The following is a 17,611-nucleotide window of genomic DNA, read 5'->3' on the forward strand; positions in this document are numbered from 1 at the left end:
ACATAGTTCATGTCTTTTAAACTAGGCCCGTGAAAACTACCTCATGAATCTGTAAAATGTAAGAAAGTGTGTAATTAAATGTGACTTAAAATTGTTGTTTTTGTTTTTTTTTTTCAGTAATGACAAAATGTCTGGCAGAAGATAGCCCAGGATTGATTCAACAGGTGAAAAATGTTAGCATGCTGAGTCAGGTTATCAGTGATTCTCTGGGCTTTTCTTCATAGTCTGAACATGACTGCCACAGTTCCACATGACTTTCTCAACTTATACAATTAGAACTCAGAAGCAACAGAAAGCACAAGTCTTTTTTTGTATTCCTCTTTCTTTATTTTTTTGACTGTGGCTTCCCTCTGCACCTCTTTCTTTTTTATCAGAAAGGAACTTATTCCCCTAGAATATCAGGGCATACTACCCCTCCCATCTTATGGCAAATGCAAACCAAGCACTGACAAAGTATTATAGGATTATTATGACTGGCTAGCCCTCTTTTCCTTATCATATTGATACTCAATATCTGAACAAAAGTGGGACTTCTTTATTAAATAAGAAGAGGATACAGTCTGAACATAGGCAACCAAAAATATCTGCCCCTTACCATCCCTAGATGAGATGTAATTTCATCCTGTTTCTCCTAAACAACTCTACTCCCTCCAAAATTGAATTGACCACTTATCACTTTGGAAAATTAAAGTTGTTTTCACCTACTTCAGAAAAAAGTAGGTTGACAGTGCAAACCAAGAAGGATGGAAAGGACTAGGTCTGCAAATCAGTGTCATTCGCCTATGCATAATAGAAAAGGTGACCCAATCTGGTGTATTCAACACGAGGTGACTTATCAGATAGCACGTTTCCTGAAAGGATGACATTTCAGCATGAAATATCATGAATGACATAATCTCAAAATAAAAGGTAGTTCTCATGAAGAGGACAGCTGTAAGCCTACGCTGATAATGCATAGCCAGACATAGATAGATAGATCAATTTTTTTTGTTACATTTGAATTTCCCTCTGGACCAAGACTGGTCCTCAGATTAACAGTGTAAGTGAGCTAAGTACACATTAGAAATAATATCTAAACAAATTGAGGCACTGGATAGCAATATTTAGAAAAAATACAAATTCCTTTGTACAAGTCAATTGTCCATCATTTTTCCTCTAACTTTCATCATCAGACCCAAATTAAAATAATCCAACTTTGCTAGTCCCATCTTTCTAAGTAGCTTTAATTTATTCATTTATTTAGTCTATTAGCACAAATTGAGCATGTATGGCATGCAACCACAGTGACAGATGCTTTAGGAACCTAGTGAAGTAACGCAGGGGTCCCCAAACTCTGGGCCACGGACTGTTGGCAGAACCAGGTTGCACAGTAGGAGATGAGCAGCAGGCAAGTGAGTGAAACTTCATCTGTATTTACAGCTGCTCCTCATCACTCTCATTACCACCTGAGCACCTCCTCCTGTCAGATCAGAGGCAGCATTAGATTCTCATAGGAACACAAACCCTATTGTAAACTTCGTATGTGAGGGATCTAGGTTACATGCTCCTTATGAGAATTTAATGTGTGATGATCTGTCACTGTCTCCCTTTACCCCCACATGGGACCATCTAGTTGCAGGAAAATAAGCTCAGGGCTCCCAATGATTCTACATTATGGTGAGTTGTATAATTATTTCATCATATAATGCAATATAATAATAACAATAGAAATAAAGTGCATGATAAATGTAATGTGCTTGACTCATCCAGACATCATCTCTCCCCGCTGCCCTCTACCAGTTGTTGGAAAAATTGGCTTCCATGAAACTGGTCTCTGGTGCCAAAAAGGTTGGGGACCACTGATGTATAGAACCGGGTCCATTCTGTCAATTACTCTCCCCATTCCCCAGTTCTGTCCATCAGGTTCCCAAGGTATTAAAATGTCTTGCTTAAAACTTATCAAAGAAAATGAGAATATTTTCATCTTATTTTTCCTTTTTAAGTTGTTTGTGTTACTTACTCTGTGCATTTCTCTCTGTTCTAACAATGACTATCTTCTTTGCCACATTTAGAAGAGGTTGCCTTTAGATTTTTTTTTAACTTATAAGATTAGCTTTACAATCAGGCATATCGTCTTGTTATTTGCTTTCGTAGTGCTTTCTCCTTCATATAATTTACCATGAGGATAGGCGAATTATGGCTTGATATCTATTTTTCCTGCTAGCCTACAATCTGTATTAAGGCATAGTCAGAACCAGTCAGTGCACCATCATATCCCCAGTACAAAGAGCAGTTTCTTAAACATTGTCAGAACCCAGTTGGGTTTTTTGAGGTAATAAATGAATGAATTCCTAATCCAATTCAGCATTATCTTCATTTTTCACTGGCAGTAGTCAGTTATACCAAAGCAACGAATATCCATTGAGCAAAGGTTGAATGAGTACTTGCTATGTGTCAGGTATAAAGGTTGAATGAGCATATGCTATGTGTCAGATAATGCAGAGTTAAAGCTTAGAATCTCAAGGAGCTTACAGTACAGTGAAACTTACTTTACTACATTTGAATAGTTGAATCTGATTTATAAAACCAGTAAAAATGGTGCCTACCCATTCATCCATATCACTCTCCAGACATTATTTTTCTTTCAGTATTTTAAACAAACTTGAACATAAGGAAATTGCTTTAAATACAAGCTATATAATACATTCCTGTTAAGAACTCAGACCGAAAATAGAGAAGCTAGAGGGGAATGTTTGAAAGTGAACAGAGTCATGCAAAGGGTGATCAGGGACATTTATGATGTCCGGTGCTCATGGAGTGAAAGCTGGGGGATTGAAAGCACAGAGGCATGAAAAAAACATATCTGAACTATACAAATAATGATCACAGTTACATGGGTTTCTTTCCACTCAAATAGTGGAATTCATAAGAATTGTTAAATAATATTTTTATTTTGGAAATGTGGTATTTTTTCATATTATTCTCCAGTTGTCTGACCCATGCTTCAAGTGCCATCTCTTCTAAGAAGTCTTCAGTGATTCCTCCAGCTAAACATAATCCTCCCTACTGTACAGAATTGTTAGGAAGAGTAAAGAACAAATTTATGTAAGCACACTTTCTGAACTATAAATATTAAACAACCTTTAGTTTATTCATTCTTTATTTCAGCAAATTTTGATTATTTTGATTCATTTTTCCAGACACTGGACAAATACTAATCAAGAAAAAGACAAAGAAAAACCTCTCATGAAGTTTACACTATAGTGAAAGAAATCAACAATTAAAAATATAAGTAAAATGTATTATAGCTAAATGCTTAGGAGAACAAACAGAAAAGAGTGATATAAAATAGGTGTATGTGGTTAAAATTTATATAGGATGACTAGGAAAGGTCTCATTGAGAAAGTCATTTTTGACTAACAATCAGTAAGTAAGAAGGTGAGCTCTGTGGAGATCTGGCAAAGAAGAACTCCAGGCAAAGGAAAAAGAAAATATAAAATTCTCTAAAGAGGACTTGTGTTTGGAATATTAGAGGAACAGCGAGTAGGTGTGTGGCTAGAGTAAATGGGTGAGGGATAACAAGTAGAGAGCGAGGTCAAGAGATCAGATATGGAGATTATATAAGGAATCAGTTATCAAATATGCCAATCGGTTATTAGCAGTTAGTTGTTATAATTAACAATAAATATTTCCCTACTTGAGCACTCAAAGTGCACTTTAATGATACCTCCTTAATGGCCCTTATTATTCTCTTTCTTGCATTCATGGCTATTCTTTTCTATCAGATCATAAGATTAAATCTTACTTATCATTTTGTACCTTTCAACATTACACTGAACAAATTGCTGCCCATAAAGTTATGAGACTAAAACCCGAATCACTTAATTGACCTTTACTGGTTTTTTTATCATAGAAAAATGGCTATAAACGTGCCTCACCCTCACATCAGTCAAAGAAGGATTCACTGAAATTTTACAAGTTTTGTTTAGTCACAGTCCAAACACCTGATGATTGACCCTATGTAGATATGTACTTTTCCAAATTTTGTTTGAAACTATTAATGTTCTCTACTAGTTGCCTAGATGATACCTATTCATTCAATAAGTCAGCAAATGCAATTCAATGACTACCACATGCCAAGCATTATGAGGATACAGTAGTCAATATGATAGACATTATCTCTATTCTCTAAAACTTATACTCCAGTAGGGAAAACATTCATTTTTTTGTGGTTGTAATGCTTCTGATATGAAAGTGAATGTTTTTGCTTCTAGACTAAATTAACATTTAACTATGAAGGTTAATGGTAAATAACAACTACCATTTATAGAGCTTTTATGTGTGCCAAGTGTGTGTGAAACACTTTATAGGCATTACTCTATTTAATATTCAGTCTAGAGAAGTAGATATCATTCCTGTTTTCTAAATGAAAACACTGAGGCACTGATAGTTTTAAAATTTTGCTTCCAAAATACAGACAGTGTTTTGCAGAACTGAGATTTCAACCTAAATCTGCAATGTCTTATTCTTAACCTCATAGACAGTGTGTTTCTAACCAGTAATGTCTTTAGCATATTATATGAAGTTTTGTATATATTAATTACTTTTGTATGGCAAAATGGCAGGGAGAAGTATGGGTTAATTTTGGGCTTTCTGTAACATTTTTCTCATAATGTCTGAGCACTGTAAATGTCCTTACAATATCCAAATTATCAGATGTTACTTCATGTGATATTGAAAATTAGTGTGTGAGTGACCATAAGGAGAGCAGTAAGAGTATAAGTAGGATTCAGGACTACTCAAAGATAGCCCAAGCATATTAATTCTTAGTGAAGGTAATACCTAATTATTATAATTAGGTGTTATTTCAAGGATTTTTTGTATATTTCTTCACAAACACTTCATGGTTGCTTGAGCTAATTTTAAGAATGCAATTTAAGATACCATGTCATAATGAAGCAGCATTGTTGTCTGGGGTAAATACCCAAGGTTCATTGTCTTAAGTCAAGAAGATTAAGGACACAAACATACATGAGGAGTGAATTTAGGAGCAGAGGTTTCATAGACAAATGAAAGAGAAAGGAGAGTAGCTCGCTCTCTCTCTTGTGAGAGAGGGGAATCCAAAAGGGAAAAAGCTGGCCTGCAGCGGACTGTAGCAGATTTTTTTTTTTTTTGAGATGGAGTCTTGCTGTGTCACCCAGGCTGGAGTGCAGTGGTGCATCTAGGCTCACTGCAAGCTCCGCCTCCCAGGTTCGTGACATTCTCCTGCCTCAGCCTCCCAAGTAGCTGGGACTACAGGCGACTTCCACCACGCCCAGCTAATTTTTTATATTTTTAGTAGAGAGAGGGTTTCACCATGTTAGCCAGGATGGTCTCGATCTCCCGACCTCGTGATCCACCCGCCTCAGCCTCCCAAAGTGCTGGGATTACAGGCGTGAGCCACAGCCCCTGCACTGTAGCAGATTTTATAGGCAGGCTTGAGGAGGTGGTGTCTGATTTACATAGGGCCCACAGATTGGTTTGACAGATGTGACATTTACATAGCATATGGGGAAGGATGGTTGCCCCACCCTAATCTTATTATGCAAATAGACTTTCCACTTGGCCAGCGCCATCTTGTCTGATCCTTACTGTACATGGGGCTGGCCAAGAGAAGAGAAGATGGAGCGGCCATTTTGATCATGGCTAGTCCCAGGTGACCTTTTCCTATTGGCACAACTGTCAACATTCACCTGTGCAAGCTTCCAACTTGCTCGTCTATTTCTGCAGCTCGATTTTTACAGGCTGCTCTCTGTTAGAAAAGAAAATGATTGGGGGGCTGCTTTTTATTAAAAGGAAAGCCTTACTGAGGATTCCTCACCCTCACTATCTGCCTAGATAATTTCTTTTTAACTCCTATATCAATAATTTGACAACATATCTTTTTTGAGAACTCCAAAAGATGCAGTGAGCTCCTCTGTCCCATAAAGTAGGCAGAAAACTGACAAAAGCTTTAAAGGAATTGATTTTATGTCAGAGCTTTATGAGAGAGTTAATAACAATTTCTCTGATGGATAATTTGTCCCATGTACTGTAAAACAATCATAATCTAGACTTACTGCCCAGGCTAAGAACAGGACTAGAAACTATTGTCTTAGTCTCTGAAACATATAGTCAGTTTCTGGTGTGAGCATTATCCGCAGGTGCACGTGTGCATGCTCTTCTTAGGAGCTTTAAGATTCCCTGAGCTTTGTGAGTTATACAGAAAACTGTTGCTTGGATTATTAGACAGGGGTGATTTTCAACACAAACTAGCAAGGACTTAGATATCTCCTCTCCTTTATGAAAAAATTCCTGATTATCCCACAGTTGAACTCATAAAATATTTCCAGTTGATGTATTCACTCAGAACTAGTCATGCTCTGCCATAAAATCTTACTACATTTTTATATGTATAACCCACATATAAGTTGATCATTCTCATAGGCAGATTTTTCTTACCCATTCAGAAGCTTGTAGGTAGTCTTTGGAGGCCTCGTTGTTGCAATAAGATTCTAAACACAATTAGCATTCTCTCACTTCAGCCTTTTTTGCAAAGATTTGGTAAGTTACAAGGCAGAATCACATTTTGGCATTTGATTCCCTTAATCTCACTACGTGATTTTACAAACTTTCTCATTCCTTGTGATTTCTTCTATAGTTCTGCACCAAATAGTGTCCAGTATCTTAGTCTGTACCCTTTTCTTTGATTTTTCTCTTCATGGCAATTGTCAGCACTACCACTGCCAACTTGATTTTGTAGAATAATGTATCCAGTATCACATTCTACCCTCAATTATCGCACTCATGCCCATTTTAGTCCTCAGAAAATATGACAATAATAATAAGCAATTTCAGCTACAATGAATGATCACATCGTAGGAAACAATGAGAGTTACAATTCTAAAAGAGTTTTGTATATTTTACCCCCCTTACTGGTTTGAACATCCTTCAAGGGATTGCTTTGTAATTGTCTATGTCATTTAAAGTTCTTTGCACTAGGCACTCTAATATATGTTGTTTGGTTTATTTCCCCAGAATATATCAGCTGTGAAAATAAATGAGTAAAAGAAAGATTTCTTTATCTCCAACATTTCTGGGAAGGGGTGTGTCAGTGGATTTTATGTTACTGGAAAGAGACAATCCAGTAGTCCACTTTGTCAGGAGTGTTTCAAACAACATCTGTGAACTCACTGGACTTCAAGCTCCTACAGGCTAGAGATTTGGTCTCTTTCATCTGCATTGTGAAAAGTCATGGAGATCGAGAATCCGGAATTACTAGACTATAATGGATGAGATTTATAAAAAATAAGATGATGGTAAGCAGCTGTGCACAACTGCTCTGCTATATTGTGAGGAAACTAGAACAAAGATAGAGAAACAAGAGTTGCAAGGGTATATGTACATGTTCTGCCTATGTTTAAGAGCTTATCTATGTTGCACTTTGAGTTATCTTGCCTGAAGATAAGTTTGCAAGTTTGAGGCAAAAAATCTTTGGGATCTTGTGGTAAGATCATCAGGGAACAGCTCTCTGGAGGTGGTGCAGTGCATCAGAGAGAAATTGGCTAATGGTGGAAATAATAGACTCCTTGAAAAAAGTAAAAGAAAATTTAAAATGGAGTCTATCTTCCTGATGCAAACAAATTCTCAGCATCACATGGGAGCAAGTTACCATAAATTTGCTTCAACTGTATGGATTATTGAATAAGTTGTATTATGTGGTTAGGATATTTTTACCTTCTTTCTATTCTCTAAGACACCCAAATATCTAAGCCAGTCACTGCCAAGTTAGGTAGTCTTGCTATTATAATTTATATTTTTCATTGCACTTAAAGTGTTTTGCCCATAGTATGTGCTCATTAAATGGGTCAAATAACATTTTATACAATTAATCATGTATTCAGTAGAAGTAAAACATGAAAACAGAACTTTAAAAGGCTTAAGTTTTATTATAATTTTATAAAAATAGTTAATGGCCTGTAATTTAAAGAAAATAGGCATATTATTGAACACAGAAACAACATAACAGTGAAAGCATAAATAAAAAGAAATTTTTACTGAAATCATTTTGATGTAGATTACAGTTACAAAGATATTTGAACGTACATTGTGGGTAGTATAAGCAGGCAGTTCCATCTTAAATTAAGAAATTTTTAATGTAATAGCTCTTCTACCTTTATAAAGTTTCCATTTATTTCCAGGAAATTAACCTAGTCCATTTAAATTTAATGTTAGCATAGCCTGAAGATCTTAAACAGATGTGTACTTCAGAGAAACAGGAATACATCTAGACATATTTAGATATACACAGTCCCTAAAGGTTAAATACCATAGTAAGACCTTCCTGGTTCTCTTAGCTATGCGCTTAACATCATAAAATAACCTGTTAGATTTTAGAAGATAGTGTTAGCATTCTGATCCAGTATCTACTTATGTAATAAAAGTAAATCACTTCCGCAGGTTTAATACTGCAAATAAATTACATTCACAATGATTTTCATATTATCTGTTCATTCTCAAAACTTTCCAGATTCTTACTTATTTTTAAGTGCTTTGTATTATACAGAGAAACTACTGTAGAGAAAGAGACACTTCATTTTTATTTGAAATCAAATATCAAGTTTAAAACAAAATGACTGACTGAAAGGTATTTAATTTTACTTTCTTATGCAGGAAAAAATACACTAAATAAATGAAGCTCAGATATAGTGGTCTATGGCATTTTCAAGCCATGAAACAAACAAACAAAAAAACTAAAACAATGTTATTGAGTTGAAAATTACACAACGTGAACTATCAGTGTGTGATGACAAGAATAAGGTTATCAAAAACCTTTTGGCTATACCTATGTAATGCCAAATTCCTGTGTTCATCTTAAAACATTTCTTTAACTCAACTGGGGTAAGGTTAGTTTATTGATATGGTTTAAATCCTAGAGGATATCAGAGACTCTCAGCTCTGTGACCTTTTCTTGAAAGAAATGAGAAGGAGCTGGATGATGGGATAGTGGGGCTATATAATGAGTTGACAAAACTTCAACACGTTTTCCTTTTACTACTAGAAGGTATCATGAAACTTAACTAAAAACTGATTTTCTATGGGAAAAATTATATCTATATTGATACCTAATTTTCACGTATTTTTTGCCACAAATAGAAAATATGGTGACAACAAAATCTCGTCCATTTATAAATAATAAGGTAAGTCCTTCGCATTTCAAGCTTATATAATTCTGTATTTCAAATTTTCATTGTTGTAGGTATAGAAATTAAATAAATGAAATGTGTTTGTCTATCAGACAGAGAATATTTAAATGATGTTTGGTACGTTGTTAGGTAGTGTGAAAACAGGAATTCTGATACACAGTTATTAAGAACATGAACTAGTTTAACATTTTGGGAAGGGAAGGTACTATCAAATTTTTATAAATGTATAGTTTTTATATTATCAATATTTCTAAAAATATATGCTATAAAAGTGTGACACAAGAATGCAAAGACATATGTACAAAAATGTTCATTGCAAAATTGTTAGAATAGTGAAAAATTTAGGATCCATCTAATCATTAATAGGAAAGAGGTAATATGCATGATAGTATGTCATGCAATAAGATTCTATGAAGCCTATAAAAAGAAGGGATGTAGTACATTGGAACTAAAATAGAAGGATATTTCATAATGTATTCAATAAAAAGCAAGTTATAAGACAGTATATATAATAAGAATACATTTCTGGGAGATAAAACCAATAATATAACTATGTTTCTATACACTGAAAAAATTAGAGAAGTATACTGTATTAATAACTGCAGTTATTTCAGGGATATGAATTATATAGAGCTTTTATATTTCACAACATAAAATGTCTATGTTGCTTTGGATCTTAATAAGAATATATTACTTCTATGTTCAGAAAATATAAAAATATAAAAACTGTCAGAGAAATAGGTAATTTTTGTTCTTTTCTTGAACAATGCTATAATGCTACTAGTTTTTTTATTACATAATTTCTAGTTTTTTTTAAACTTTCTTGTATATGTTTACCAGAAAGTTTAAAAAGAGCTAAATTTGCTTGGCTTTCTGTTTTTTAGGTCTCAGTGTTAATTGTTAACTGAACATTCGGAACACCTTTCATGATTCAACTTGTTTATGCATTTTGCGTTTACAACATGAAGATATTTCAATCAAGTAATTACCATTAATGCTAACCATGAGTGTGCCCTACAATAAAAAAAATAACGAATTTTGCATTCATCATCTAGCTGATGGAAATAACTACTATTTAAAAGAGATTTTTGCTTACACTGATCCTGAAAACATATTAGGGTCATTAAGAAAACAACCAAAAATATGTTTTTGTTTGTTTCACTTAGAAGCTATTGGTAAGTAAAGTTAACATTATGTCCTGTGTAATAGCATCATGGTGGCAAGGCTTATTTCCACTGCCATCTCTTAGAATACCATGCTTGACAGAAAGGCAATATACAAAATGCTACTTAACCTAGCTAACTTCAGCATTTCTACACCAAAAAAAAAAAAAAAAAAAAAAATCACCTCAAAAATTGTTATGTAAACAGATGTTAGTCTACTTCCAAAATATGGCAAGCTAAATACTATGAAAATACCTCTAGGACAAAACACCTAGAAATGCCGGAGAAAAAATAACAAACTACACTTTTTATTGTTTTGTGAACAGTGAACTTCCCAAAAAGAAGGGAAATGTTTGGAGACCAAAATTAAGAGAAAACAGGAAACCATAATGGCAAGAAACATTAAGTTTACAACTACCCTAAAGGAATTTGTCCATTCTCGTAATCTAGAACTTGTCTACAAAGTGGTAGCTGAACAAGATCCTAGACCTCTAACCTAAGAAAGGTGGGAGGTAATTGAGATCTTTACTTAGATGTGAGATCCTTGAAGGATTATATCTTCACTAAATGGTTTGTTTAGAAAATATCTACCCTCTTGAAAATACAGATTATAAGACATTTGTCTGCTTCAAGCTTGATTCTAGGTGGGGAAGGAAGTGGTGCTAAGGATTGATAATTACAGATGTGTCCTTTTTAGCACTCGGGGTTTATCTGTGTCATCTGGAAAATCCACAGCTTAAGTTGAAACAGTTTAGGTAGTTAGCTCCCTGAAGCACCTAGAAGAAACAAATAAAAATCCTCATTGGAAAGAAACAACCAAGGGTTTATGTGATTTCCCCAGATAAAATCTAACCCAAAATCCAAGAAAACATACCGCATGAGCAAAACTGAGGAGAAAATAAATCAGTACCTCAAATTAGATCCCATGGAATTCAGATAATAAAATTCTCAGATACAGCATGAAATATGCTATATAAAGCATAGATAATTCACTCCTATATCTGAAGGAGTGAATCAAAAATATGGGGAATAAACATGATGCTTTCAGAAAAGATTAGAAAAGATTGACTTATAACGTCTTGAAATTATAAATGTAATTAATTGCATTAAAACTCAATGGTGGGTTAAATGTCACATTGGATAGTTTAGAGAGAATTAATTAGTCAACTGGAATATAAAGGTCAGAAATTTACACAAAACGTAGCACAAAGAGGCAAAGCGAGAAAAGTATGAAAGAGAGGTTGAGAGATGAAAGATGAAATGTGGAGACAATACAGAAAACGAGGGGAAGACAACATGTAGAGAGTAAAAGGCTAACTTCTTATCTGAAATCAATTTTGAATCCCTGGTGGCATAAAATAAAATAATAGAAAATAAAAAGAATGGAAATTCCATGCCTAAACATGCAGTATTCAAAGACAAAAAAAGAGAAAATGTCTCAACAACAACAAGAATAAAGGAATGATTATTAGCTACACCGAAATGGTAATTAGACTGAGAGCAGATATATCAATAGCAACAATGAAGACCAAAACTCTTTGGATAACATTTTTTAAATACTGTCAACTCCTGACTTTGAATCCTATACCAGATAACTTATTATTTGAGAATAGGTTATGAAAAGACATTTCCATCTAACTGAAAATTTTATAATTTGGGGTTTTTATACTTATTGATGACAGGATATCAGGTGAATACTGTTCAGGAGAAAATGACATGAAATAAAATGTTTTCCTGAATCCTTGTGAATCCCTACTTGTTTCATATTAACAGAATGCTGCTTTTCCTGATGATAAAACAGAATGGTCTTAAAGAAACAAAATTGAATTATACCAAGTAGTATAACTTTATATCAGTTATTCTTATTAATCAATAATATCAAGACTCCATCTTGAACTGTGATTAAATTTGATGATAAACATCACCATTTTAGAGCATATCGAAATATTCTGCTGGAATTTAGGTACTAAAAGGCATTTCTTCAGCTTTGAAGAGCAAAAATAGTGCGACCTAACTAAAATGTCCTGGGCTCTTAACATCCAAACTCCCCTGCTTTTACTAACAATAAGTAATTTAATAAATGTATCAAATTGTTAAACTTGCTGCATTTAATACCACTATCTGACTATTTTCTGTCAGGCAAATAGACCAATAAGAATGTACAGACTGGAAAAGTTGGAAAAAACTTGTACAGCAAAATTGTCGAAGTTATCCCAGCTTAGTATATTATCCTATAGTCAAATTAGGATACAATTCTACTTCTAGTGTACTCCATCATTTTTATTTAGGTTTAAATGTGGTCTTACATAACAAAAATGTGGTTATAATATTGTTCTTGCCATGTTTATTCCCCCATGATTAAGTGGAAATATATTCTTTCCTAGGAATTTGCTTTCTGAACAAAAGAAAATTCCTGACATTGCAATTGAAGTCCCAAGACTTGAGTTATGAAAGAAGACAATTTTAGATGGACCAATGTAACACCATGATATTTTCCATTACAAAGCATCACTCCAGCAGTAATTTGAAAAAGTAGAACCTGATTGTATATTTAGAAAACCCCATTGTCTCAGCCAAAAATCTCCTTAAGCGGATAAGCAACTTCAGCAAAGTCTCAGGATACAAAATTAATGTGCAAAAATCACAAGCATTTTTATACACCAGTAACAGACAAACAGAAAGCCAAATCATGAATGAACTTCCATTCACAATTGCTTCAAAGAGAATAAAATACCTAGGAATCCAACTTACAAGGGATGTAAAGGACCTCTTCAAGGAGAACTACAAACTACTGCTCAGTGAAATAAAAGAGGACACAAACAAATGGAAAAACATACCATGCTCATGGATAGGAAGAATCAATATCGTGAAAATGGCCATACTGCCCAAGGTAATTTATAGATTCAATGCCATCCCCATCAAGCTACCAATGACTTTCTTCACAGAATTGGGAAAAACTGCTTTAAAGTTCATATGGAACCAAAAAAGAGCCCGCATTGCCAAGACAATCCTAAGTCAAAAGAACAAAGCTGGAGGCATCACGCTACCTGACTTCAAACTATACTACAAGGCTATAGTAAGCAAAACAGCATGGTACTGGTACCAAAACAGAGATATAGACCAATGGAACAGAACAGAGTCCTCAGAAATAATACCACACATCTACAGCCATCTGATCTTTGACAAACCTGAGAGAAACAGGAAATGCGGAAAGGATTCCCTATTTAATAAATGGTGCTGGGAAAATTGGCTAGCCATAAGTAGAAAGCTGAAACTGGATCCTTTCCTTACTCCTTATACGAAAATTAATTCAAGATGGATTAGAGACTTAAATGTTAGACCTAATACCATAAAAACCCTGGAAGAAAACGTAGGTAGTACCATTCAGGACATAGGCATGGGCAAGGACTTCATGTCTAAAACACCAAAAGCAACGGCAACAAAAGCCAAAATTGACAAATGGGATCTAATTAAACTAAAGAGCTTCTGCACAGCAAAAGAAACTACCATTAGAGTGAACAGGCAACCTACAGAATGGGAGAACATTTTTGCAATCTACTCATCTGACAAAGGGCTAATATCCAGAACCTACGAAGAACTCAAACAAATTTACAAGAAAAAAACAAACAACCCCATCAAAAAGTGGGCAAAGGATATGAACAGACATTTCTCAAAGGAAGACATTCATACAGCCAACAGACACATGAAAAAATGCTTGTCATCAGTGGCCATCAGAGAAATGCAAATCAAAACCACAATGAGATACCATCTCACACCAGTTAGAATGGCAATCATTAAAAAGTCAGGAAACAACAGGTGCTGGAGAGGATGTGGAGAAATAGGAACACTTTTACACTGTTGGTGGGATTGTAAACTAGTTCAACCATTATGGAAAACAGTATGGTCATTCCTCAAGGATCTAGAACTAGATGTACCATATGACCCAGCCATCCCACTACTGGGTATATACCCAAAGGATTATAAATCATGCTGCTATAAAGACACATGCACACGTATGTTTATTGCAGCACTATTCACAATAGCAAAGACTTGGAATCAACCCAAATGTCCATCAGTGACAGACTGGATTAAGAAAATGTGGCACATATACACCATGGAATACTATGCAGCCATAAAAAAGGATGAGTTGGTGTCCTTTGTAGGGACATGGATGCAGCTGGAAACCATCATTCTTAGCAAACTATCACAAGAAGAGAAAACCAAACACCGCATGTTCTCACTCATAGGTGGGAACTGAACAATGACATCACTTGGACTCAGGAAGGGGAACATCACACATCGGGGCCTATCATGGGGAGGGGAGGGGGCGGAGGGATTGCATTGGGAGTTATACCTGATATAAATGACGAATTGATGGGTGCTGATGAGTTGATGGGTGCAGCACACCAACATGGCACAAGTATACATATGTAACAAACCTGCACGTTATGCACATGTACCCTAGAACTTAAAGTATAATAATAAAAAATATATATATTAAATGAGTTGGACCCTACTAAAAAAAAAAAAAGAAAAAGTAAAACCATTAGAAATATTTAATTATTGCTAATTTTCCAGTTATGCATCTGGAGGTAAGACAAACACAAAGCAGAAAAAAAGCAATAAGTATTATTTTTCCCAACCTCTAAGAAAATATATCTGGTATGTCTCTACTAACTGAGTTAGCACAAAAAAACAATTTAATATTAACAATATTCAGATTCTTGAATTAAAAGATTACCTAAGGGAAAGGGAGTATTGTGTGTGCTCTGGATTATTGGCACATGTAATCTTCTGAACTCTGGTCATCAGTATAATTTGTATTCATATATATGCAGACCACTGGAAGTTCTTCAGTAATTTATAGCTGTCATTAAGAAAGATTTTGTGAGGAAAAAAACATCAATTCCCCACCAGTTTTTTTTTTTTAATGATTTCTAACTTCTCAAATTAACAATAATGTACTATATTAAATTTTGAGAGGGGCTGGAGGGGCCAAGATGGGCTGAGTAGAAGCAGCTGTGATCTGCAACGCTCCCTGAGAAGAGCAAAATGGTGCATGAATTCACCACCTTCAACTGAGGTATCCAAGTTCTCTCTTTGGTACTGATAGGTGGTTGGCATGACCCACAGAGAGTGAGGAAAAGCAGGGTGGGGTGACAGCCCACCTGGGTGTGGCATGGGACAAGGGCGGCTCCCCCCACAAAACCAAAGGAAGTGCTTCCACTAGTGATACTTCCAGGTGTATGACAGACCTAGGTGAATAGAATCTGCAGTGGATCCCCAGCAAACTACAGCAGCCCTACAGAAGAGGGACCTGACTGTTAAAGGAAAAATAAACAGAACATAATAACAGCAACAACATTAACAAAAAGCCCCACATAAAACCTCCAAGCAAAGGTTAGCAGCCTCAAAGATTGAAGGTAAATAAGCCCACAAAGAGGAGAAAAAAATCAATACAAAAACACTGAAAATTCAAAAAGTCACAGTGCCTCTTCTCCTCCAGATGATCACATCTCTCCAGCAACAGAACTCACCTGGGGCTGAGTTGGATGAATTGACAGAAATGGCTTAAGAGGGTGGGTAATAATGAACTTCGCTAAGCTAAAGGAGCATGTTCTAACCCAATGCAAAGAAGGTAAGAACCATGATAGAACATTACAGGAGCTGGTAATCAGAATAATCAGCTTAGAGAGAAACATAAGTGACCTGATGGAACTGAAAAACATGAGAACTTCACAATGCATGTACAAATCTCAATAGCTGAATAGATCCAGTGGAGAAATGAGTCTCAGAGCTTGAAGACAAACTTGCTGAAATAAGACAGGCAGACAAGATTAGAGAAAAAAGAATAAAAAGGAACGAACAAAACCTCCAAGAAATGTGGGATTATGCAAAAAGAATGAACCTATAATTGATTGGAGTACCTGAGGCAGAGAGAACAGAACCAAGTTGGAAAACATACTCCAGGATATCATCCAGGAGAAATTATCCAACCTAGCAAGACAGGCCAACATTTAAATTCAGAAAATACAAGGAACCCTAGTAAGATACTCCATGACAAGATCAACCCCAAGATACACCATCATCAAATTCTCCAAGTTTGAAATGATGGAAAAAAATGTTAAGGGCAGCCAAAGAGAAAGACCAGGTTACCTACAAAAGAAGCCCATCAGACTAACAGCAGACCTCTAAGCACAAACCCTACAAGCCATAAGAGAGTGGAAGCCAATATTCAAAAGTCTTAAAGAAAAGAATTTTCCACCCAGAATTTCATATCCAGCCAAACTAAGCTTCATAAGCGATGGAGTAATAAAATCCTTTACAGACAAGCAAATGCTGAGTGAATTCATTACTACCATGCCTGCCTTCCAAGAGCAGCTGAAGGAAACACATATATGGAAATGAAAAACCATTACCAGTCTCTACAAAAACACACTGAAGTTCACAGACCAGTGACACTATGAAGTAACTACATTAAAAAGTCTGCAAAATAACCAGCTAGCATTCTGATGACGGATCAAATTCACACATAACAATATTAACCTTAAATATTAATGGGCTAAATGCCCCAATTAAAAGATACAGAATGGCATACTGGATAAAGAGTCAAGACCCATCAGTGTGTGGTATTTAAGAGACCCATCTCATGTGCCAAGGCACAGATAGGCTCAAAATGAAGCGATGGAGGAATATTTACCAACCAAATGTAAAACAGAAAAAAACAGGGGTTGCAATCCTAGTATCTGGCAATACAGACTTTAAACCAACAAAGATCAAAAAAGACAAAGAAGGACATTACATAATGGTGAAGGGTCAATTCAACAGGTAGCGCTAACTACCCTAAATATACATGCAGCCAATACAGGAGCACCCAGATTTATAAAACAAATTCTTAGAGACCTACAAAGAGATTTAGACTCCCACACAATAATAGTGAAAGGCTTTAACATCCTACTGTCAATATTAGACAGATCACGAGACAGAAAATTAACAAAGATATTCAGGACCTAAACTCAGCTCTGGATCACGTGGACCTGATGGCTATCTACAGAACTCTGTACCCAAAAACAAGAGAATATACATTCTTCTCAGTGCCACATGGCACACTTACTCTAAAATTGATCACATACTTGGAAGTGAAACACTCCTCAGCAAATGCAAAAAACTAAAATAGTAACAAACAGTCTCTCAGACCACAGCACAATCAAATTAAAACTCAAGATTAAGACACAAACACCACAG

This window comes from Trachypithecus francoisi, unplaced genomic scaffold, assembly GCF_009764315.1.
Source record: "Trachypithecus francoisi isolate TF-2019V2 unplaced genomic scaffold, Tfra_2.0 Lachesis_group12, whole genome shotgun sequence".
Lineage (NCBI taxonomy): Eukaryota > Metazoa > Chordata > Mammalia > Primates > Cercopithecidae > Trachypithecus > Trachypithecus francoisi.